This window comes from Pinus tabuliformis, chromosome 6, assembly GCF_031772625.1.
Source record: "Pinus tabuliformis cultivar Carrire ecotype Pingquan chromosome 6, CPIR1, whole genome shotgun sequence".
Lineage (NCBI taxonomy): Eukaryota > Viridiplantae > Streptophyta > Pinopsida > Pinales > Pinaceae > Pinus > Pinus tabuliformis.
In genome coordinates, this window is record NC_142292.1 from 1687728898 (window position 1) to 1687755297 (window position 26400).

Genomic DNA, 26400 nt, shown 5'->3' on the forward strand with positions numbered 1-26400 from the left:
ATACCCAATAGGCCCTGCAGTCTGAACATTCCCACTGAAGCATTTCAAACATTTCACAGCCCTAGACTCCATTGCCCAATGAAATACAACCGTCTAAACATTACATCTTAGGTATTGAAAGACATCCTTCAACCAAAACATAAACAAAAACCTGAGCATAATAGCTAGCCTAAAACACTATCATAACAGAGACAAATCATAAAGAGAGAGCCCTCTCTGATTACAGTTTGGCTAGAAACTGTAATCCAAAGATTGGTTAGTGGTTACCCCGGCCGTATTCCCTTGGGAGTCATAGGGAACAACCTGGGTGTTAACATAAATGGCGACTCCACTGGGGACTGAGCATATTGTTTTTCAATTGTTGTCTGCCAAGACAGTGGTTTTAAAAGCTTGAGCAGTCCCTTAAAACAGTCCTAAAAAATATCTTAAAATACCAAAAACAAATTCAGAAGCTGGCTCCTAAAAGGGAAAACAGGCACACTAGGTCAAACCCTGACCCAAATCCACCAGCTGTGTTTGAGAATCCTAATATAATCCCTAGAATCATTAGGAAGCAGCAAAGGCAGGAAAATCCTACTGATTTGACTCCTGAGACAGCCCACCCTGAACCAGTTTCAACCCCAATCAAGGTTCTATTTAGGTCTACCCCTATCTCCCCCACTTCACCATCTACATCTCAAAGCCCTCCTTTCACATCTTCACCCACTGCACATATCCCCTTGAACAACACTCTAGGTGCTGCTACACCTGTTACCCCTGTGGTACACACCGTTCCTTTTATCCCAGTTGCTCCTATAAATCCCCCAAACCTTGTGAATATGGCTAACAGATATGCACCCTTGCAGTTACCTGCTAATGCTCCAGCTTTACCTCAAGACTATCAATCCAAGATCTCATATTTTGACTCCACTGGCCCTTTCACAGCTATTCAGCACACCAAAAGAATGCAAGACCATTTTGAGAACTATGAAATCGATGATGACAGTGTGAGAATGAGGATTTTTGTCCAAAGCTTGACTGGGGATGTAAGAACTTGGTTTAGATCCCTGACTGTAAATACCATCACAACTCCTGATGAGCTTTATCAAGCCTTTACTAGCAGATGGGAGAAGAAGAAGGATCCTCTGCACATACTTGGTGAATATGACACTATCAAAAGAGGTCCCCAAGAGACTGTTCTGGAGTATTGTGCAAGATTCAACAATGTATATAACGCAATCCCACAAAATTTAAGACCCCCTCCTGATTTAGCCTTGTACAAAATCCCTGATGGTTTTGACCCTGACATGGCGTATCAATTGAAGGAAAGAGCCCCTAAAACCCTTGAAGAGGCTCAAAAAGTTGCTGTCACAGTAGAGGCTAACCTGATTGCCAAAAGAAACAGGGCAAGATTGGAAAAAAGAACCACTTTTAAAGAGGAACCCTCAGCTTTTGATCAAAAATTGGATGCAATACTCACTGGTATGAAGAGACTGGGTGACAGAGTAGAATCAGTTGAGAGAAAGTCATCATGGGAAGCACCACAAAACAACCCTCCTAGGAATCCAAATTTTAGGAGAACTCAAAACCCAAACGTTGGCAAGGCCAGTGCTGACCAAGACATAAGACCCCCTTTCCAAGAAAACTATGCTGAAACTTCCACATCAAGTGAACCCAATGAAGATTCTCAGATTAATTTAATGGGTCTAGATGGTGAAAGTCAAGTCTTTTTGACACAAGAAGACCATGAGGATGAGGTAATCAAGCTGTTCCCAATCAAATCAAGTGAGTCATTTGACTTCAAACAAGGCTATGACATAGCTGTTTATGAAGTCCATAAGCAATACAAGCTAAGGAGCAGAACTGTAAATGTAACACAGCCTGAAAAGATAAAAGATAATCAGCAGCCCAAAAGAGCCATAGTTACAGAGCCAAATGACCCAACAGATTCACTTGCAAAAGAAGTAACCATTGAAGAAATCACTGAACCAGCTTCTTCAAAACAGCAGCCCATGGCTGCATCATCCTTGCACCCTAACCCAAGTGTCACTCCTCAAGAGATGAGCAAGAAGGGAAAGCCTCAAAATCAGGATAAGAATCAAGAAGAAGAGTTAGTGAACAAGGAAAGAAATGTCATCCACAGCCAAAAGACCCAATCCGAAAAACCCTTTGACCTAGAAACTGAAATTAGTAAATTGAAGATAGCAATTCCTCTCTCAGAATTGGCCAAACACAACATCTACAAACAACAAATCAGGAAATCCCTCCAACTTACTAGCAACAAAGATGATGTTAATGTGTTGGATGATACCCCAGAGCTACTTTTTGGCCCAGAGGTGGATGGAAAGACAGCAGGTGTAGGCATTTTACCTTTCTATGTCAGCCTGCATGTTCATGACAAGATATTACACAATGCAATGTTTGACTCGGGTGCCTCTCACAACCTGATGCCCAAATCAGTCATGGAAAGACTAAACCTGGATATTACCAGACCATACAAGGACCTGTTCTCCTTTGATTCCAGCCAAGTCAAGTGCTTAGGCTTAATAAAAGATCTATGTGTGTCTCTTGTTCAGTACCCAAACAAAACAATTCTAATGGATGTGGTAGTTGCTGACATCCCACCCAAGTATGGGATGCTGTTATCAAGATCATGGGGGGCTAAACTTCAAGGTTCCCTACAGTTAGATATGTCATATGCTACCATCACTGTTTTTGGGCAACCAAAGAGATTGTACAGAGAAACATTAATGAAATACATGGTCAGCAGTGAAGAAAAGCCTCAAAACTTTCCCATATATGCTGTCCATTCAGACATAGACTCATACATTCTCTTCAATGATAATACAACTCTCTCAGATAGTGAGGGTGAACCCAAGACACTCATACAAGAGGAAGACACTAACGAGCAAACTCCTACCCAAGAAACAATGATTAAGCAAACATTAAACACAGCTGCTGCTCAAGAAAGCGAACAGGTTCCATCAAGTGAGGAGACTGCCCTAGAAAACAAACCAGATGGCACACCAGAGCTTCAACTTACAATTCCAGCACACAAGGAGGTCATTAAGTTCTACCTGGAACAAGACATCCTATGGTTCCTTGAATTTGACGGGTCAGTCAACAAATTAGGGGCAGGAGCTGGAGTTTGGATACATAATAAACAAGACAGTCATGCAGAAGGCCGAGCCTATAAACTGAATTTCAAGTGTACTAATAATATGGCAGAATATGAAGCTCTTTTACTAGGCCTCAAGCTAGTAAAGTTCTTACAAGCCACAAAAGTCTCAATTATGGGGGATTCAGATTTGGTCATCCAACAAGTGAAGGGAAATTTTGTCACCAATGACAAGAGACTGAGGTCTTATAGGTCTGCTGTGGCCGAAATACTAAGCTTCTTCTCTGAATTCCAAATCACCAAAATTTCTAGGACCCATAATCTTCATGCTCATAGTTTAGCCACATTTGCAAGTACCTGCAAGCTGCCTTTTGAGCCCCATCATCGCTTTACAGCTGAGGTAAAGCACAGACCTTCTGTCCCAAACAATGTCAAAGACTGGCAGGTATTTGAAGATGATGCACAAATAAACAACTTCTTGACCTTGCAACAAGAATTTGCAGGACTAAATATTGACACTGAAAGAGCAAGTCAATCACAAATACTTGAAAGAGCAAGTCAATCACAAATACTTGAAAGAGCAAGTCAATCACAAATACAGTTTGAACAAACTAACCACCCAATATCACCCAAAACAGCAAAACAAATGCTAAATCCAACTATTTTCAACAAGGAGAACATACAACAAATTCAACAAACCAATCATGAGGAAGCAGTCGTTGTAGAGGCTGAAATCATAGAGCTGAAAGACAATTTTCTCCCAACATGCCTAACTCCATTAGAAGACATCTTTGACTCAAATGACATCCCTAGAAAACCAAAAATGCAGCCCCTAAATACAGCCATTGAAGAATGCAACATTGGCACTGTTGATAAGCCCAAGATAATAAAGCTATCTGCATCTCTGCCTCCTGACCAAAAACCCAAATACATTGACCTTTTCAAAGAGTTTCAGGATGTCTTTGCATGGGGTTATGAGGATTTAAAATCCTATGACACCTCTGTTATCCAGCATACTATCCTTCTCAAGCCTAATCAGAAGCCATTTAAACAAAAATTGAGAAGGATTAATCCCATGCTCCTTCCTTCAATTGAAAAGGAATTGCAAAAAATGTTTAAAGTAGGCATCATAGCACCAATCAGGTTTTCTGATTGGATTTCAAATTTGGTCCCTACAAGAAAGAAAACTGGTGGAATAAGGCTTTGTGTGGATCTTAGGAACTTGAATCAAGTATCCCTCAAGGACAATTATCCCTTACCCAAGATGGATCACATTCTTCAACGGGTGGTAGGTGCCTCAAGGATCTCATTACTTGATGGATTCTCAGGTTTTAATCAAATCTTAGTACACCTTGATGATCAAGACAAAACTGCATTTACAACCCCATGGGGAACTTTCAAATATGTAAAATTGCCTTTTGGATTGAAAAATGCAGGGGCAACGTTTCAAAGAGCAATGGATATTGCTTTTGCCAAAGAGATTCATGACTTCCTTGTCATTTATTTGGATGATCTCACACCTTTCTCAAAATCAGACCAAGAACATTTGAAACACTTGAGGCAGATCTTCTTAACATGCAGGAAATATGGAATTTCCTTAAATCCCAAGAAGTCTCTGTTTGGTTTGGAAGAAGGCAAGCTGTTAGGACATATCATTTCAAAGGATGGCATAAGAATTGACCCAGATAGGATACAAGCTATCTTACAAATGCCCCACCCAAGAAGTATCAAAGAATTGCAAGCATTCTTGGGAAAAATCAATTTCTTGAGAAGGTTTATCCCAAACTTAGCAGAACTAATCAGATTACTAAATAACATGCTAAAGAAGGATTCAAAAGTGAAATGGACTGTTGAAGCAAATCAAGCCTTTGAAGGTATAAAATTGGCCCTTACCCAAACTCCAGTCCTAACAAATCCTCAATTTGATAAAGAATTCATCATTTTCTCTTTTGCCTCTCAACATACCATTGCTGCTGTTTTATTACAGAAAGATGACCAGGGAAATGAAAAGCCCATTGCTTTCTTTAGCAGAGCCCTCAGAGATGCACCTCTGAAATACCAAATCATGGAAAAACAAGCTTATGCTTTGGTCAAGGCCATTAAGGACTTTAGGATTTACATCCTTTATTCCCATGTCATAGCTTATGTGCCAAGTCCTATTGTTAAAGACATACTCACTCAAGAGAACTTAGAGGGCAGAAGAGGAAAATGGATTGCCAACATTTTGGAATTTGATATTGAGATAAAACCTACAAAACTAATAAAAGGGCAAGGTTTGGCTAAATTAATGACAGAGGCAAACTTCCAAGCCTTAGACATCAATCAGCTGGACAGTGAACCAGAGCTGGCGACTCCAAAGATCAATGTAGCCTTTGAACAATCCCCTTGGTACTCTGATATATGTTATGTATTACAAAACCTGTGTGCTCCCCCAGGATTTTCCAGAACTAAATGTAGGTTCTTAAAAATGAAAGCTTCAAGATTTTGTGTTATGGATGGTAATTTTCTTTGGAAAAACCATGAAGGGATATTACTAAACTGCTTGATTGAAAATGAAACTAACAATATCATGAAAGAATTTCATGAAGGGGACTGTGGTGGACACCTCTATTGGAAGTCCACTGTGGATAAAATATTGAGGGCTGGTTATTATTGGCCCACTCTTTTCTCTGATGTCAAGAAATTCACCACCTCTTGTCACAAATGTCAAGTGTTTGAGGGAAAGAGACAGTTACTGCCACTTCCCTTGAGGCCTATTGCAACAGAGAGACCTTTTCAACAATGGGGCTTGGATTTCATTGGGGAGATTCACCCTTCATCTTCAGGCCAGCATAGATGGATTCTAACAGCTACAGACTACTTTACTAAGTGGATTGAAGCTGTTCCATGCAGACAAGCAAATGATTCCACTATCATTCAGTTCCTTGAGACCAATATCCTTTCTAGATTTGGTTGCCCTGATAAAATAATAACAGACAATGCTACTGCTTTCAGATCCAAGAAGATGGTAAATTTCTGCCACAAGTTTCACATTACCTTGGGCCATTCTACTGCTTACTATCCCCAAGGAAATGGCCTTGCTGAATCATCAAATAAAGGCCTTGTTAACATCATAAAGAAGGTGCTGGAAGAAAATAAGAAGAATTGGCATAAGAAGCTGGTCAATGCCTTATGGGCAGATAGGCTAACAACCAAGAGATCAATTGGGGTCAGCCCATATGAGTTGGTTTATGGATTAGAAGCCAAATTCCCTTCATCACTAGGAATTCCTGTTATGAAACTTCTTCAAGAAAGCCAAGCTGAACCAAATGATATGCAAAGAAGGATCAATCAAATAATATGTTTGCAGCAAACTAGAGATCAGGTCTACAGCAGAGTTCAAGTTTTACAAGAAAAATTAAAGAAGGCCTTTGACAGAAGGACTAAGGCAGAAGATTTCAACATTGGTGACAAGGTCCTCAAATGGGATTCAAGAAGGGAAGATAAAGGAAAACATGGAAAATTTGATTCCCTTTGGAGAGGACCATTTGCTGTCCAAGCAGTACAAGGAAACAATACTTATTTCCTTAAAAGTCTTAATGAAACTGATTTGGATGAAGGTCCTGTGAATGGCAGGATGATGAAGCACTATTTTGACTACTACCCATAAGTGCAGCCTGAGTTTCCATTGTACATATTCAAGTGTATATATTACTTTCTGTCAAAAGGTAAAAATGCAGTTTCTTAAGTTTTGTTAACTATCAGCAAAAGGCAAATAGAATCAGAGACCTACCAAGATGGGAAGAACACAAATTTGGCATTTTAAAGCAGCATACTTCAAATGTTGGTGAAAGCAGGCAAAGGCCAAGGCATTCTGACCTACTGTTCTTGGTCTTTCTAATGAAAAACCATCCCCATGTGGAGCCACTGTTAGATACCTATACCAATAGGTTTCATATTTCATGATTGGCAAACAAAGGTCCAAATATGCTCTGCTTTGATGATGCAAAGATCCCATATTTCCAAGAGAAGACAAGGTGTGTATATAGCTTGATGTGGACTCAATTTTGATGGATGGTCCAACAGCCTAATCTGGATCATGCCATGTTTTAAATTTTCAGTTATAGAATAGAGAAAGAAGTCTATCCAAACTGTTTAATCTTGGCAGACAAGTAGCTTAGGTAGAGAAGTAAGGCTCCCAACTGCTTAATCTGGGACCTTGGAAGCAATAAGGGTAGCATTAGATAGAAAATCAAAAGGAAAAAGCCAGAGAAAAGAAAAGGCAAATAAGGGTCTGCAAGTCTAAGTGCACCCTCCAAGAAGAAACAAAAAATGCTAGGCAGATAGATGGGTAGGCAGATGGGGTTGCAGAAGTATCATTCCTTACAATTGAAGGTGTGCTAACCTCTTTCACAAAGCAAAATCAATGGATTGAGAAGGTCCTCTTCTCTATCATGTTGCAGCAAAGCAAAGAAGCATGTCTAACTTCCCAATTTTCCCCTTTTCCATTCATTACTAACATCCCCTCATCAGTTGAGATTCATGGAAGAATTGGTGGTTTTATGGTGGTTCTTAGTCCTTTAAAAGGCCACATTTCTTGTCTAAAATTCTTTTCATTTTGATCTACACCCTAAGCTAAGTGATTTTCAAATAAACTTAGTGATATCACTCCCCATCCGCCCTTTTCATCTATATTAAACCCTAACATCTATTATGTAATTCCCCTATGTTACCTTTTCCCTACTATTATAACACTATGGTGTATAAACCCCCAAGCATTGTATAAATATCCCTCCCCTTGGCATTATAGCCATATGTTCTCTGTCAGGGATCAAATTGACAGCTGGTCAGTTTGAAAACCCTAAGCCTTACCCTTTTCTCCCCTCTTAAAGCCATTTGCCCCATTAAAACCTTCATTTGCTAAGAAAACCTTATGAAAAACCCTTTTTCCCCATAACCCGCTTCATTTGCAAAAAGCGCACAAATACCCACTTTTTCCAACTTATCCAAAGTATCGGCGCGATATTATTTTCATTTGAAAATACAAAGAAAACCATATAATTCCGCCGAAACCCAAAGTCCTGCTGGGCACGCCTTTCAAAAGAAAATAATATTTTATTACTTCCCCGCTGCCGTATCGTCCGCACTATTCAGCGACCCGTCAACCATCCGATCGGGCGCCTTTGATCGGACGGCTAATATACATATCGGGTTGGGCCCGACGTCCGAAGATTAGCACCCGAGAAACTGTCAGAGGGTGACGTCAGGCCTCTGCCACGCGTCGCCCTCACAATTTCTCGGGTCGCCCTCTGACAAAACCGCGACCGTATCTAAGGCGGTCCGAGAAAAAGCCATACCGCTTATGATTTACCGCCGGTTCTACTATGCCTGCGTCATCACCACGTCAGACCCACGTTAGTGCCACCCCGCCGTCGCGTCAGCACTCTTGTCCGCCCCTGCACTGATATGTCTACCACCTCATTATCCCCGTGGACCAATCACAGCTTGCCACATCACCCGGTGACGTCATGCTGACATCATCCAACCTTGACCCCACCTGATGACGTCATGCTCACGTCATCCCAAAAGCGCGCCAATATGCCAAAAATCCATATTTGAGCCAAAAATTCGTGTTTTTCCACTTTTTGCCAAAGCGACTATTGTTATTCCTGCATGCATTTCACGACCAAATCAGCGCCAACCTGCACAACTCAACTCTGAAACTGTGGGCGCCTCCGTCGTACCTACATTTGCAACTGTTATCGGCAATTCGCAAGGTATTTCTCAAAATCGTTCCCTGCACCTGGTTTTATCCATATTTCTACAAGCAAACTGTTTAAGAGAGTGTAAATCACTGAAATTACCATCAAGCATCCAGTGACCTGCACCCATTTCCAACTGCCGCGGCAATAAACCTTCTGCCAAGCCTACATTTGACAAAATTGACCTGAATTCACAGGTAGTTCATGCAGTCGTGAACTAGAAACCTTAATTACACAAAGTCACCATAGAAACACTCTTGTCAGTCCTGCTACTATTTTAATCAATCCTATAAACGGTATTTCAATTGTTGTTTGCTCAATTCGCCCTCTGTTCCCTGCAATTCACATTTACATTGTAAAGAAACTCCTCTGCGTTGTTTTGCTCACTCAAAACAGTTTACATACAATTCAGAAGCCTTACTAGCCATGGAAACACCAATAGCCCTGAATATCCAGCCTCTGAATGCCCCTCAAAGGGAGTTAGAATGGAAAGCCCTGGGAGATGTAGATTATCAGATGATAGACTGGTTACCGATGGGTTCTAAGTTTAATATTCACATGCTAAATGAATTGAAGGCCCAACACCTTGGTGGAGCTGATATTTTAGGGATTTGGGACTGAAATTTGCCCATTTACAACCTCCCTCAAGTCAATGGCCTTCCAGACTTGATCCACAGATGCCAGGAATGCTATGATCCATGCCAAAGAGCTATTCTCAGTCCTACAGGCTCAATGTTGTTCCATATCACCCCAGAAACCATAAATGAGATGCTGCATTTCCACACTGCAAGGCCATTGACCCCTCTCTCCATGCTGGACTTAGTAAAGAAGGGGAGTAATTTGTCAAGTGCCCAGATCATCAAAGTTAATCAGTTATTCATACAGCCAAGCTCTGAAACTATGAGAACTCCTCCTATTGGATATCACTACCTGAATGACTTGGGCAGAATGCTGGTGGATTTGATCAGCTACGTCCTGGGGTACAGGGGAATTGAGGATGTTGATGACACTATAATGGCAATGCTGTCCATATTTTCTCCTGGAAAACCTCTAGCTGTACACTATGACTATGCCACATATATTGCAGAAAATATCCATGAACAGCTAATGAATCTACAAAGGGAAAGGGTGTTCACATACACCTCATACATTTACCATCTGTTCTTATTTTATCAACCAGACAGTTTCTCCATTCCCCTCAAGAAACTTAATGCCCAGGGGAGTCCAAGGTCAGTTGTGTTTTGGACTTCAGTTTTTCATGATATTTCTAAATCACCATACACATACTGTGAATTCATAGACCTGTTCATTCACCCAGCTATGACATTGCTGTATGGTGTCCCTCCTCCAAGGTTGACCGATGACATGCAGAGAGTTCTCCATCTCTCCAAATCCTACAGCATTGGTGATTGGTATTTTTACCAACACCACACAGTAATCAGAGTATATGGCTGTGAGTTGGACCCTTATAGGCTGCCAAGGTATGTCCCTATGAGACTTTTTTCCCTAGAATACTTCAGGCAGTTTGGAAATGCCGACTGCTTCCATTTCCAAAGTAAGAACAAGAAGGTGCAGCTGAAGGTAAGGAGCCAGCTAGGCCCTTTTCTATACAACAAAAGAGAGGAGGGATGGAAGGAGGCAGATATGATCCTAGAGGGCCTCAAATTGCAAACCAGTTTTAAATGGACACCTTATGACCCTAATCATTTTATTTCCCTCAGGAGGATAAAATACAAATTGGGTAACTATGCACATCTAAAGTAGCCTCATATTGAGCAGTATGCCAATTCCTTGAGCTGGAAAGAGGGCACTCTAGAAGAGCCAATTACTAGAGAGCAGATGCTAGAAAGAGAGGCTAGGAATATGCAAAAAGAGGCTGACTTGGAAACTTGTGGACAGGTTTCCTTCTCATATCAAAGGCAACTTGGAGCAGCTGCCTCATCTTCAACAACACATCAGCAAGCTGCCATGGACACTCAACAGACATCCAGCAAAGGCAAAGAAAAGCAGGTGGAGCAGGAGCAGCCACCTCCCATGACTGAAGAGCAAACAGAAAAAGAGGTGGAACATCAAGAAGAAGTGCAGCAGCAGGAAGTACATCAACAGCAGCAGCACCAACAAGAAGAACAAAGACAGGAGCAGCCTGTACAGCAAGAGCAGACAGTGGAAGCCCCAAAATCCACTGAGCAACAGCCACAACAAACTGTGCCTCCAAGGCAGGAAACATCAGCTGAAGCATCAATCCTCCAAACTCCACAAAAGGAGGATATAAGCAGAAAAAGAGACAGAGAGACTCCCCTTACAACATCGACAACTTATGGGGAGAAAAGACAGAGAATGAATCCTTTCTCAGAGGAGGAAATGCCAATGGGATAGACTTTGGGCATGGGCCCACCTAGCAGGGAAGCATCCGCAAGTTCCTTTCAACAGGAACAGGACAGAACAGTGGGAGGAGAAGTCAGCTCCTCAAGCCAACAGAGAGAAGGTGAACTGAGCATCAAACAGTAGTTCATTGACATAAAGAGGAGGAATGAGCCAATAAAGATACAACTATACAATCATTTGTTGAAAATGGCTCCCACTAACCAGCAAAGACTGATGTCTGCGCATGATGTTAGTGAAGGCAAAATGATCATGAGCCATTTTTTGCCAGCTGTAGCACAGCCCCAGTCCCCTGCAGATTATATAAGGACCAATCTTGAGGTCCTTGCCAAGGACATCCACCCAATGGACAAAATTGAATTGCACAAACAAAAGGGTGAGATGGTGTATGCCTCCTTGGTAGACAAGACATTGGATAATTATAGGCTAGAGAATAGCCTTAATAATACAGCTTCCCAACTTGAGTTGGAGAGAGCATCCTCTCAAGCAAAGGACAACAGAATTAGGTCCTTAGAAGATATAATCATAGAGATTGGGCATGATCCCAAGGATATCAAGGGTATACAAGAAATATTGAAGTTGAGGGATGCAGACATGGCAGCTTTGAGGAGAAAGATCAAAATTCCAGCCACAATTCACCCTCAAACAGATGAAGTTGCCCAGTAGAGGCATGATCAAGATGCCACAGCCTTGCTGGTGTCTCTATATAAGCAGCTAATCCAGACTCAAGAAAAGCTGGGAGAATCAGAGGCTGCCCAGGCAGCATTACAGGCAGCTTTGAAGCAAAAAGAAGAAGGTCAGACCTCCCAGCCTCCTCCTGAAATAATTAACCTTGAGGAAACTGCTACAACTACTGTTCCTCCTCCTCAACAAACGGAACAGGCAGCACCATCCACCTCAGCACCACTACCAACAACAGAGCAGGCCCCAAGCCTGGACATGCAAAAGCTGAGAAATGAGATTCAGGCCTTGGAAGCACAAATGATAGAACTAAATGAGGCCAGGGAGAAATTAGCCAAGGTAAATGAAAGATATGACAAATCCAAGCAGACTGTGGCAGAAAAGGGCAGGGAAATAAAAGCCCTCAAAGACAGGATAAAGGAGCTAGAGAAGGAGCTCCAACTGGATAAAGTAGTGGCTGAGATCAAGACAGTGCTATGGGCCAATATTGGCCAGTCTATTACTGACCAATGGCAGTATATTGACACAATCCATGAGCAGTTGGAGCACAGAAGGAAATTCAGAGATCAAGGGCAGCTCTAAGCAATATGCCTGAAGTTGCCACCAGGATGATCAATGTGCTCAATAATAGAACAAGTGCTCAGTTAGCAACTATGGGAATTTCTAACAGGACTGAGACTATTTTTTTGATAAAGAGGGTCCTTACACTGAGAAGCTTAGTGCAGACATTAGAGAGAAGGACCCAAGACATGCAGACCGAGGTGAATAGATTTATGGACAAATTTGTGGTATTACAGAACAGAGGTCTCCCTGGCTTACTGAACAGTGCAAGAAGACTGCTTACCCATGAGCAGTATGCCAAGAGGGTCAATACATTCGCCACAAGTCAGATCACTGAAAGGCCCAGCACCTCAGAGGAAACAGGGCCAGCTACAGGACAAAGTCTCTACAACAGAGTAGAGAATTTATTCTTTATAATGAATGAAATTAAACACCTGTTTGAAGTGCCTCCTAACTTCTATAAATACACAGAGGCAGATGAGACTATGGATGCAATTCTTAGGCATCAACTGCCCACACAGGAATGGTGGACTAAGGCAATATAGATGATCTTATAGACCAGGAAGCCATTCACTAAGTTTTTTCATCAAAAATACAAGGTGACATGCACAGGAAAAGTTAATAAAATCAGCATGCATAAAAGGTGAAGGCTGAGCCAACTCAGCAGAGCTTTCGGCCAGCAAGTCAAGATGGACAACTACAGGTGACAGAGCCGAAAAGTTACAGCAGAGCAACCACATGAGCGCATTTTCCAGCATTTAAAGCAGATCATTCCAACCGACTCGGTGGCCTCCAAAGGCCAAAATATCTTCTGACAGACAGAAAGAGCATTTATGTTGTATTAAAAGCAGCAATAACTTCTTATCTGCTATTCTGTACAAAGTTGGTGAAAACATTTATTTCTCAGATGACTCAACGCCTTAGATATTTTGTATTACCGTTTGTATATATTTCCCCCTCGCACAAGCTTGCAGGGGTTGTTGTTGATTTCTTTTGAAGAAGTTTCCTATGCTGTAATCTTTGCAGAGTTTAATAACAGAAGTGATGGAATTTCTGAAGTTCTGAGTTGTTTGAATGCGTTCATGGTGTTTGTTGAAGTTGGCAGGATCCCTGTGCATCTCATATACAATAAGTTTTTCTGTAACTCTCTTCGTTTTGTGTTTTAATCTTTTACAACCCATAAATGTTTCTAAGTTCTAAGTATTTAGCAGCAAAGAAAAAGAATAGCCTTCAGGATTTATTCATGGAATACCCTGAGCTCAATCTGTGTTGCTAATGAATGTTTTCCTCAGTTATAATCTTAATAAGTGTAATTCTTAATTGCTACACTTTCGGAATATATCTTTCACAGTGACCCTTGTTCAGGAATTCAAGTTTTCTCCTGAGCAATATATTTCACTTTCACAGCATTAGCTTAATGGAGAATTCTTAATTGCTTTCCATTGGCTAAACATGCATCATCATACATCATCACTTAAGCTTTAAATTTGTTTGTTGGGATACCCAATAGGCCCTGCAGTCTGAACATTCCCACTGAAGCATTTCAAACATTTCACAGCCCTAGACTCCATTGCCCAATGAAATACAATCGTCTAAACATTACATCTTAGGTATTGAAAGACATCCTTCAACCAAAACATAAACAAAAACCTGAGCATAATAGCTAGCCTAAAACACTATCATAACAGAGACAAATCATAAAGAGAGAGCCCTCTCTGATTACAGTTTGGCTAGAAACTGTAATCCAAAGATTGGTTAGTGGTTACCCCGGCCGTATTCCCTTGGGAGTGATAGGGAACAACCTGGGTGTTAACAGGGGAAGCATACTAAGATGTGGCAAGTGCTAAGGTGTGACAATGCGTGCTAAGGAGTGATAGGGAGTGCCAGGGAAACATAAGGGAGCACTAGGTCAAAATGCATGGAAATGAATGAATAAAAGTGTGTGATAGGGAGTTTTAGTGAGTTCCAAGTGTGCTAAGGAGAGAGTGACATGGTATGCTAGTCTTAGCTAAGTCATGTTATATTTATAGGGCGAAATGTAGCCAAGATGTGCCAGGTTCTAGGGTGTGTCAACATGTGCTAGGAAGTGTTAGGGAGTAACAGGGAAACACAAGGGAGCACTAGGTCAAATTAATGCATACAAATGAACAAATAAGAGTTTGTGACAGGAAGTGTCAGTGATATACAGGTGCGCTGAGGGAGTAAAAAGGTATGGCAGGCAGTGATAAAGAATGTTAGAGGCCAATGCAACATGCCAAGATGTGTTAGGTTCTAGGGTGTGCCAATGCATGCCAGGTAGTGTTATGGAGTGCGAAGCAAACAAAAGGTATCACTAGTTTCAAATACATTGAAATGAATGCATAAGAGTGTGTGAAAGGGAGTGTTAGTGAGTTCTAGGTGTGGTAAGGAGGGAGTGACAAGATATATTAGGTAGTTCCAAGGGATGCTAGAGTGCCAGGTGTTAGCGCTTGAAATTTCACCTCAGGCTGAGAAAGGTAAACCTCAAGGCTACATCAAACCATTTAGCCTCGTAGCTAGCCCTACGGGGCAGGAGAAGGCTCTCTCCGGTCAATCTCGGCAGATCTTCAATGGGATGAGATGACCAACAAGGTAACACTGATATTAGGCTAGTAAACTGATTAAAAAGGTTGATTTGGGGTTTTTTGGGGTTTTGGTGGCAAATTGAGGAATTGCAATTTTGGGTGCGGGGATTGGACACAGTTTCTGCAGGGGGTTCCTTGGGGCGAGGTAGGAGACAGTGTTGATGCCTTTGATTGAGGTGGATGGTCAGGAATGAAAGGTGAAGAGCTAAAGAGAGCAAACAATAACTTTGAATTCTCTTTAGACAGTAGAAAACATTTAAATTAAACAAACTTAAAAGCAGAGCATGGCTAGCATGAATTCATACTTTAACACTTCATTTGTTTAATGTGCAGCAGTAAAGAAAGGAAATGAATCACATAACAAAGCTTACAAGAACATTGAGAAAACACACCATCAACACATGAGTCCACAAGAATCCCAAAGATGACTGCAAAACCCTGGTCTTCCTTAACCAAATATTGCAGAGATACAGTGAAATAATACAATGATAGCTTCTCCCTCAAGAGTCCAACCTTTCAACCCTTGAAAATGATTAAGAAAATGCATAATATAGGCAAGTCAACCTCTTCCCTTGCCTCTAGGGGTCGAGCTCATCCTTCTAGGAGCTGTTTCAACTAATTCTAAACCGAGCACTAAAATCTAGGCAGTCAAAACAACTTGCCTCTATAAACTTGGAAACCAGTTCATACAACCAATTTTTACCCTTTACATGAATGAATCTTCTAGAAGTGTTAAACAAGAGTAAAAGTGTCTTAGAGTTACCAAAATTACATCAAAGATAATCATATTCAACCCCAAAAAGTCAAACCAAGTCAAACTGTGCTTTTCCGAGCTGTACAGTGAAATCTGGCAAAGTCTGCTCAACGGGTCGCGCACATCTTCTCAACGGGTCGTGCACATTGGGAGCTCTGTTTGAGGCACTTGCAGGTGTCAGAATTGGGTGCAGGATAGCTCGTTGGAAAGGTCTGCGAGTCTACTTTCCAACCCAACTGGAATTTTTGAATTTGGAGGTCATTTTCCTAGTCAAAACTCAATTCTCCCAAGACTGCTTTCTGCAACTCAAAAAAGGGGCAGAAAGTCAAATTTTGCATGTATTTTGACCTTCTGGAGGCCCAAAACCCCATAAAAACTCAAGTCCATCCATGGGCATATGTAATTTTGCATGAAAAATCTAGAAATGCTGAGTTTTTGCAAAAAGGAGCTGCCATGACAAAGGGTCTCACCGGGGGTGAGACCCGTTGAGGAGCCAAAACCTGTAAATTTCCAAAAAATGCCAAAATTACCCAAAATTCTCAAAAAATTTTGGGATTTGTGCTGTGGCTAGGCTATTGAGTGCCATGATCCTTGAGTGAAGCCTCAGCCAAGATACAGAGGGGATTTGGCCTCTTTCTCCGTTTTAGTGCCTCGGTCAACCGCCTTTGAAACATTTTCATTTTCGCCTTGTAAAATCCACCCCTGCAAATCGGTCAAGGAGGTGGGCTCCTCTCTCCTATGATGGTCACCTTTACCACCCTTATGAGGCCTCCTCTGTACCTCAACCTCTGAAGATGATGACTGGTCATCACTTTGCTCATAAGTCTCGGTTTCTGACATTGTTTAGGAGCAAAGTGGACAAACTGTACTGCTGTCTCTGCCTGTAAAAAGTGCTGAATTCTATGCTGTTTCAAGGGGACAAGGAACATGAGGGAAATGTTAGGGGAGAGGCATTTTTACAAGGAAAATGGGAAAACATGTATACAGCAGGGAATTTAGGGAAATACACTGTAAACATCATTGCATACACATCATCAATTTCATATGTTTACTTGGGTGTTATGAGGGGTAGGTTTAGGGTTTGATTTTTATTTTTAAAGGGAAAAGGGGTAGGGTTTATTTTCTTTACAAATTTAAAAGGGAAATTGACATGGAAATATAGGGAAAATGAAATGGGAATGAAGAGAATGATTACAAGGGGAAAAACAATGAAACAGCAATAAACCCTAGCATCTTTTTACAAATTTACATACAGCCATATGGAGTGTTTCTTCTTGCACAATTTGATCATTACAAACACACTCATGATGTCTCCCAACTAACCAGCAACCATTCACAAGTTTAAAGAGGCTACCTCAAACAAATTTGATGAGTTAGACGAGCTTGAGCAAATTTGAAGTGAGTTTGGAGGGAGGCAGCTTGACGGGTCGCGCACCTTGCCCAATGGGTCACGCGTGCTTGACGGGTCGCGCACGTTGTAAAAATACACTGCAGGCAGCCTCCTGACGGGTCGCGCCCCTCTGACGGGTCGCGCACCTGGCTCAACAGGTCGCACTTTTGCAGGAGGCTTTTGGAGGCCTTCCCGGTTTTGGAATTCAGCACAGGATAGAGCGTTGGAAAGGTCTTTGAGTCTGCTTTCCAACCCAACTGGAATTTTTCAATTTGGAGTTGATTTGACCTGTCAAAAATCAAATCTCCCAAGACTGGTCAAAAAGTGCCAAATGAGGCTGCCTCAAGGAAGAGTGTTGTTGCAGTCAACTTTTGAATGCCTTCCTCAACCCCAAATTGAGCTCATGCTAGCTCATTGGAAATATATTTGTGTCTAGTTATCATTTTACCCATCAAGAAAATCATTTGGCCAAACAAGCTAGGAGAAAACTTGATTTTCCCAAGGTCACTTCAGAAGTGCCTTTGATTCTCCTGAGGCAACGGTATTCTTTGACATTTCTCTCAAACCATGACACCTGTGCAAAAAGTGAAGGAGGTTTTTCTTCCTTGGCATGTTTTGGACAAAAACCTCTCTCTTTCCCAAAAATCATCTTTGATTGCTCTGAAACATCATTTGAGTGAAACTTGTCCCGATGTGTGAAACAGGGGATTTTGTCGAAATGAAGCGGAATGAAGGGGATAGGGGGCTTCTAAATTCTTGGGGAAATTTTTGGAAGTAGGGAGGGATGTTAGGAAGCAGGGGAAAGTGGAATCTCAGATATTGAGTGAGGGGAAAGGGTCCAAAAGGGCAAAACACAGGCCCAACCTAGAAAATTGCCAGGTTGTAGCTAGAAACTAGGGTTTGTGCAAAAATGAGGAATTTGGCGGATCTAAGGGATGGGAAGTGTTTGATAAGGTACTTTAAGGATAGGGGAAGGTGTATGAACATCAAGATACAAGTTTTGCCGATGATTTGACCGTCCAAGAGAAATTAGCTTTCAAAACCCTAGGAGAGGGAAATGACCTTACCTAGGCACAACTGAAGCATGAATAAGGTGTAAAATGACTCATTCGACACTGACATGATAATGAAAACCCTCTGGATGATGATAGGCTCAGCTGAATGATGACATGGACTGACATTTGGGCAAACCCTAGACCTAATGCCTAGTGACCAAATTTTGCTTGAAGACTCACTGAAATGACAAAATTTGACCTTGACACTCTGAGACCACTTTGTAAGAGCATATTTGATCACTGTAGGAAGGCTGGAAAGACTGACACTAACATTGGCTCCAATGGGGATGGTAGCTCCTTGGAGGTGCTAAGAACCTTAGACCTCTGGGAGAGCAGACCAGTGCCTTACAATTATTGGGCAATGGAGTAAAAAACTCAAGCTGAAATGCATGACTAAAAACTGATGAGTTGACAACACAAATTGACTCTCACTCAACTAAAAACTGACTCGATACTTAAGCACAACCGACAAACTGAAAATGATGCTCAAAGGGGAGCTTATTTATCACAACCTACTCTAACAGTTTCATACATCACCTGATCAAGTGAAATGAAACAACCAATGTAACCAAGCAAGTATCCGATCTGCTGGTTGAATTCTCCACAAGTGCTCACTTATGGACAACAAAAGAGAACTACTGAAAGGCAACTCCCATGACAACTTAGAAACAGATCCGTTGAATGATATGAATTCTCTATCCACCTCCAAAAACACTGCATAAGGATATTGAAATTCAAGCACACTGGAACTTAGCTCATCGAATGGATTACTTCTCTTTTCCTCATACCATGAATGCAAACTTTGATCTGAGCCTTGTGATGAGACCTCTACTGAAAATGACAAAGAAACTGGCTGCCAGATCAAATTCATATCAGCACATGTTTCAAGCTCACATGTGGTCAATGGAGAAAGACTTTGACTGCAAACCTCATTCAAAACATCAGCTATTGGATCATGAAAAACTTGAAAAGACTGCTGTAATGTATCCATTGAAAATGTATTACATCCTTCTAGCTGTTCATCTTTTTCTTGAGAGATTTTACAAAGATTCTGCCTTATAAACTGAAATGCTTCGAAACAAAAGGGTATAGAATCTTCCTTCATCATCAAATCATGTATTTCATCTGCCACACCTTCGTCTGTAATCTGACCTTCAATTTCATTTGGTGGCTGCTCAAGAATTTGGTTATCTGTCTCATCCTCAACATTAACACTGAGAGATTGCTGATTTGTTATAGGCTGTTCATTTGAAGATTTACTATGCAATCTACCCTTCAAAAACTGAAATGATTCAAAACAGAATGGTATGGAGTCACCTTGAATCATTAAATCATGTGTGTCCATTTCCAAGTCTTCAGCTGCAACTTGACAATCAATGGCTTTCGGGGGTTGCAAATCTGAATATGAGAAGTCTTGAACAAAATTTTCATTTCTCTCAAGATGGTCCAAATCAAGACTTGTTGACATTTGATTTCTGATTGCATGGTAGTTATCTCTGATGAACTGAAACGAATCAAAGAAAAAAGGCAAAGATCCTTCACTTCAAAATTTGCTGCACTTTCCTCGTCAATGTCATAGCTGATATGCATCATTTGATCATTGTACTCGAGCTGCTGTAAGTGAACCTCTTCGTCCCACAAACTAGCTGCTGATTTGTCTGTAAGATTAGCTTCTTTTTGGAGGACATAATCATCATCATACTGATCAAAATGAGGCAAATCATCAGTATAAAACATATCATCAAGCATGCAGGTCATATCAACAATTCTTTCTTCTCCAAGATGATCTACAAAACAATCATTATCAGTGCTATGACAACTAGGATGAGAAACAAAATGCTTTGGATCAGCAACTTGTTCTTCTTCAATCAGCGAGCCATGGGCTTGAACATCATAAGCATTTCTTGTGTTGATCTTGTCCTACCACTAACACTGATGTAAAACAAGAGCGTTTTCGAAGGCTACCTGGCGTAACTTCAGGCTCCGTCTAAGACTTATGAAATAACACGTCAATGAGCACAGGATTAGATGTTCTCCCTAGTATGGTCGCCAGTATGTTAGCGCTTGAAATTTCACCTCAAGCTGAGAAAGGTAAACCTCAAGGCTACATCAAACCATTTAGCCTCGTAGCTAGCCCTACGGGGCAGGAGAAGGCTCTCTCCGGTCAATCTCAGCAGATATTCAATGGGATGAGATGACCAACAAGGTAACACTGATATTAGGCTAGTAAACTGATTAAAAAGGTTGATTTGGGGTTTTTTGGGGTTTTGGTGGCAAATTGAGGAATTGCAATTTTGGGTGCGGGGATTGGACACAGTTTCTGCAGGGGGTTCCTTGGGGCGAGGTAGGAGACAGTGTTGATGCCTTTGATTGAGGTGGATGGTCAGAAATGAAAGGTGAAGAGCTAAAGAGAGCAAACAATAACTTTGAATTCTCTTTAGACAGTAGAAAACATTTAAATTAAACAAACTTAAAAGCAGAGCATGGCTAGCATGAATTCATACTTTAACACTTCATTTGTTTAATGTGCAGCAGTAAAGAAAGGAAATGAATCACATAACAAAGCTTACAAGAACATTGAGAAAACACACCATCAACACATGAGTCCACAAGAATCCCAAAGATGACTGCAAAACCCTGGTCTTCCTTAGCCAAATATTGCAGAGATACAGTGAAATAATACAATGATAGCTTCTCCCTCAAGAGTCCAACCTTTCAACCCTTGAAAATGATTAAGAAAATGCATAATATAGGCAAGCCAACCTCTTACCTTGACTCTAGGGGTCGAGCTCATCCTTCTAGGAGCTGTTTCAACTAATTCTAAACTGAGCACTAAAATCTAGGCAATCAAAACAACTTGCCTCTATAAACTTGGAAACCAGTTCATACAATCAATTTTTACCCTTTACATGAATGAATCTTCTAGAAGTGTTAAACAAGAGTAAAAGTGTCTTAGAGTTACCAAAATTACATCAAAGATAATCATATTCAACCCCAAAAAGTCAAACCAAGTCAAACTGTGCTTTTCCGAGCTGTACAGTGAAATCTGGCAAAGTCTGCTCAACGGGTCGCGCACATCTTCTCAACGGGTCGCGCACATTGGGAGCTCTGTTTGAGGCACTTGCAGGTGTCAGAATTGGGTGTAGGATAGCTCGTTGGAAAGGTCTACGAGTCTACTTTCCAACCCAACTAGAATTTTTGAATTTGGAGGTCATTTGCCCAGTCAAAACTCAATTCTCCCAAGACTGCTTTCTGCAACTCAAAAAAGGGGCAGAAAGTCAAATTTTGCATGTATTTTGACCTTCTGGAGGCCCAAAACCCCATAAAAACTCAAGTCCATCCATGGGCATATGTAATTTTGCATGAAAAATCTAGAAATGCTGAGTTTTTGCAAAAAGGAGCTGCCATGACAAAGGGTCTCACCGGGGGTGAGACCCGTTGAGGAGCCAAAACCTGTAAATTTCCAAAAAATGCCAAAATTACCCAAAATTCTCAAAATTTTTTGGGATTTGTGCTGTGGCTAGGCTATTGAGTGCCATGATCCTTGAGTGAAGCCTCAGCCAAGATACGGAGGGGATTTGGCCTCTTTCTCCGTTTTAGTGCCTCAGTCAACCGCCTTTGAAACATTTTCATTTTCGCCTTGTAAAATCCACCCCTGCAAATCGGTCAAGGAGGTGGGCTCCTCTCTCCTATGATGGTCACCTTTACCACCCTTATGAGGCCTCCTCTGTACCTCAACCTCTGAAGATGATGACTGGTCATCACTTTGCTCATAAGTCTCAGTTTCTGACATTGTTTAGGAGCAAAGTGGACAAACTGTACTGCTGTCTCTGCCTGTAAAAAGTGCTGAATTCTATGCTGTTTCAAGGGGACAAGGAACATGAGGGAAATGTTAGGGGAGAGGCATTTTTACAAGGAAAATGGGAAAACATGTATACAACAGGGAATTTAGGGAAATACACTGTAAACATCATTGCATACACATCATCAATTTCATATGTTTACTTGGGTGTTATGAGGGGTAGGTATAGGGTTTGATTTTATTTTTAAAGGGAAAAGGGGTAGGGTTTATTTTCTTTACAAATTTAAAAGGGAAATTGACATGGATAGGGAAAATGAAATAGGAATGAAGAGAATGATTACAAGGGGAAAAACAATGAAACAGCAATAAACCCTAGCATCTTTTTGCAAATTTACATACATCCATATGGAGTGTTTCTTCTTGCACAATTTGTTCATTACAAACACACTCATGATGTCTCCCAACTAACCAGCAACCATTCACAAGTTTAAAGAGGCTACCTCAAACAAATTTGATGAGTTAGAGGAGCTTGAGCAAATTTGAAGTGAGTTTGGAGGGAGGCAGCTTGACGGGTCGTGCACCTTGCCCAACGGGTCGCGCACGCTTGACGGGTCGCGCACGTTGTAAAAATACACTGCAGGCAGCCTCCTGACGGGTCGCGCCCCTCTGACGGGTCGCGCACCTGGCTCAACGGGTCGCACTTTTGCAGGAGGATTTTGGAGGCCTTCCCGGTGTCGGAATTGGGTGCAGGATATCTCGTTGGAAATTTCTTTGAGTCTACTTTTGAACCCAACTGGAATTTTTCAATTTGGAGTTGATTTGACCTGTGAAAAATCAAATCTCCCAAGACTGGTCAAAAAGTGCCAAATGAGGCTGCCTCAAGGAAGAGTGCTGTTGCAGTCAACTTTTGAATGCCTTACTCAACCCCAAATTGAGCTCATGATAGCTCATTGGAAAGCTATTTGTGTCTAGTTATCATTTTAGCCATCAAGAAAATCATTTGGCCAACCAATCTAGGAGAAAACTTGATTTTCCCAAGGTCACTTCAGAAGTGCCTTTGATTCTCCTGAGGCAACGGTATTCTTTGACATTTCTCTCAAACCATGACACCTGTGAAAAAAGTGAAGGAGGTTTTTCTTCCTTGGAATTTTTTGGAAAAAAACCTCTCTCAGTTTCCCAAAATTCATCTTTGATTGCTCTGAAACATCATTTGAGTGAAACTTGTCCCGATGTGTGAAACAGGGGATTTTGTCGAAATGAAGCGGAATGAAGGGGATAGGGGGCTTCTAAATTCTTAGGGAAATTTTTGGAAGTAGGGAGGGATGTTAGGAAGCAGGGGAAAGTGGAATCTCAGAGATTAAGTGAGGGGAAAGGGTCCAAAAGGGCAAAACATAGGCCCAACCTAGAAAATTGCCAGTTTGTAGCTAGAAACTAGGGTTTGTGCAAAAATGAGGAATTTGGCGGATCTAAGGGATGGGAAGTGTTTGATAAGGTACTTTAAGGATAGGGGAAGGTGTATGAACATCAAGATACAAGTTTTGCCGATGATTTGACCGTCCAAGAGAAATTAGCTTTCAAAACCCTAGGAGAGGGAAATGACCTTACCTAGGCACAACTGAAGCATGAATAAGGTGTAAAATGACTCATTCGACACTGACATGATAATGAAAACCCTCTGGATGATGATAAGATCAGCTGAATGATGACATGGACTGACATTTGGGCAAACCCTAGACCTAATGCCTAGTGACCAAATTTTGCTTGAAGACTCACTGAAATGACAAAATTTGACCTTGACACTCTGAGACCACTTTGTAAGAGCATATTTGATCACTGTAGGAAGGCTAGAAAGACTGACACTAATACCAGGGAAACATGCCAAGATGTGCCAGGTTCTAGGGTGTGCTAATGTGTGTTAACGAATGTTAGGGAGTGCCACAGAAACACAAGGGAGAACTAGTTCAAAATGCATGGAAATGAAGAGATAAGAGTGTGTGATAGGGAGTGTCAACAAGTTCCAATTGTTCTAAAGAGGCAGTGACAAGGTTATATGTTAGGCAATGCCAAGGCATGCTAGAGTGCTAGGGTGTGCTAGGGAGTGAAAAGCATGCCAAGAAATGCAGGGGATGCTAACACACACCACATAGGGCTAAGGGATTATTAGACATTCCAGGTGCTATGACATGTCAAGATGTAAATTGTGTTGCTTATTTTTTCTATGGCCATGGTTGGACATGAGCCTTGACTTGGTAACTTGTTAAGTGGGATGAGTTGAGATTGGACATGAGTAGCCTAATATGTGTTATACGAAGTTCTTAGGTGAACAAGGCATAGTCTAGTTGTAGTAACTATAACTTGGTTAAATTGTTGTAGTCGAGGCAGGACTTAGTTGGGTTCCCAAGTCTAAAAAAAAGTAAGGGTAGTTGTGAGGGCATGGTAACTAAGGAGTTCCAGGGCATGCCAAGGAATGAAAAGTTGTGCTAACACATGGTAGACAATGTCAATGGATGTTGAGTAGTGTTAGGGAGTGTCAAAAGAACACGGGGGAGAACTAGGTCAAAATGCTTGGAAATGAACGAATAAGAGCGTGTGCCAAGGACTGTTAGTGAATTCTAGGTGTCCCAAGGATGAAGTGTTTTAGGAGAAGTTCAAAATAGAACTTACATGAAGCAAGCCTATGGTTGTGATAAGGTGCGGACAAATAATTTTTAGAGAAAGGGAAACTTTGGGTTGGGCACAATATTCTTTTTCTAATGAATTGGTTTGGTTCTCAAGTCACAAAAAAAGTAAGGCTATCTATGAGGGCATGAAAATTAGGGAGTGCCAAGGTGTTCTAGGGAATGTAAGGTTCCCAAGTCATGGAAAAATGTAATGCTAGTTGTGAGGGAATGACTTCCAAGCTGTGTTAGGGAATGCTAGGGCATGCTAACATGTGCCAGATAATACGAAGTCATGTCAAACAAGCTAAGATGTTCTAAGAGTTAAGGCATGCCAAGATGTGCAAGGGTGTGACAATGCATTCCAAGGATTGTCAAGGCAAAAAAAGGGAGGAACAAGTTAAACAACAAGGAAATGAAGACATAATAGGGTTAATAAGTCATTGATTTATCTTTTCCATGAGGGGAATTCTAGGCACACCAACAGTAGGTGACAATAGGTGCCAAGTGCCAAGTGTTAGTGCATTCAAAGTGCTAAATATTCCTCTATTGCTTCTCATCTACTTTGCAATAATTGATCTCAAATAAATTTAATATTAAACCATGCCAAATCATACCAAGTCATCTCAACGCATGCCAAACATGGTAAGACGTGCAAAGTGTCAACAGGTGCCAAGTGCCAATGTGTGTTAGAGAGTGTGATGCATACTATGAAATGGCACAATGTGTCAAAGAGTGCTAAGGTGTGCTAGAGAGTGCCAATGCATGTTGAGGAGTGTTAGGGAGTACTAGGACAACACAAGGGAGCACTAGGTCAAAATGCATGGAAGTGAATGAATATGAGGCTGTGTTAAGGAGTGTTTATGAGTGTTAGATGTCATGCCAAGGAGGGAGTCACAAGGTATGCTAATGATCTGAAAATGGGGCACTTAGGATTCTTTTCTAACTTACAAGGACCTATCCCACTTCCAAAGCTTAAATGTACCCAAGTCTTATTGATTAACCAATGCAGAATTGATAATATGCTTGAAAATATAGGTGTATTCTTATGTTTGTTTTAAACTGTTTATGTGATTTTAAAATTATGTTTTTTGTACTGATATGTAAATACATATGACAGTAGACAAATTTAGCAATAAGAAAACACATAAAACATCAATTTAATATGGAGTTCACCCAAAACTCTTGGGATACGTCTCCTTGAGCTCTAGTCAACTCAACTAGGCTCTCTAGGATTGTGGAAAGTCCTTTTTACAAGGTCTTGGATCAACTCCACTATTTTACACAGAAACAATGGGCTCAGAACACCATCTCTCTCTGGCTCTGAAGCTCTCAGCTTTCTGGCTCTATGCTCTCGTTCTCGGCCTCTGCATGCCTTTGTGATTCGCTTGAACTCCAAGTGATCCTCGGTAACCTTCCAGTGACCTTTTACTGCTCTACTTTGTGCTTTCTCTAGCTTCTTCTGCTAGCTTCTTCCTCCTGTGCTCTCAATCATTCTCTTTGGCTCTTTTGAGGAATCTTCCTAGCTTTTTCTCTTCCCTCGCCGTTTCTCTGTGATTCATTGTCCCTCTGTGGCCCTGTCGCTTCACAATTCATCATTGCCTGTAAAAACACCTACTGCAGCATGGCATGATGATCAGGAGCGGTTATAGAAGGAATTGGGGCCGTTTCATAAGC

At 41.3% G+C, this 26400-nt stretch overlaps 1 pseudogene; it reads right to left on the reverse strand.

Annotated features, from left to right (window-relative positions):
• Nucleotides 1–26400, reverse strand: part of LOC149265470 (arogenate dehydrogenase 1, chloroplastic-like) — a 93197-nt pseudogene that overhangs the window by 43634 nt on the left and 23163 nt on the right.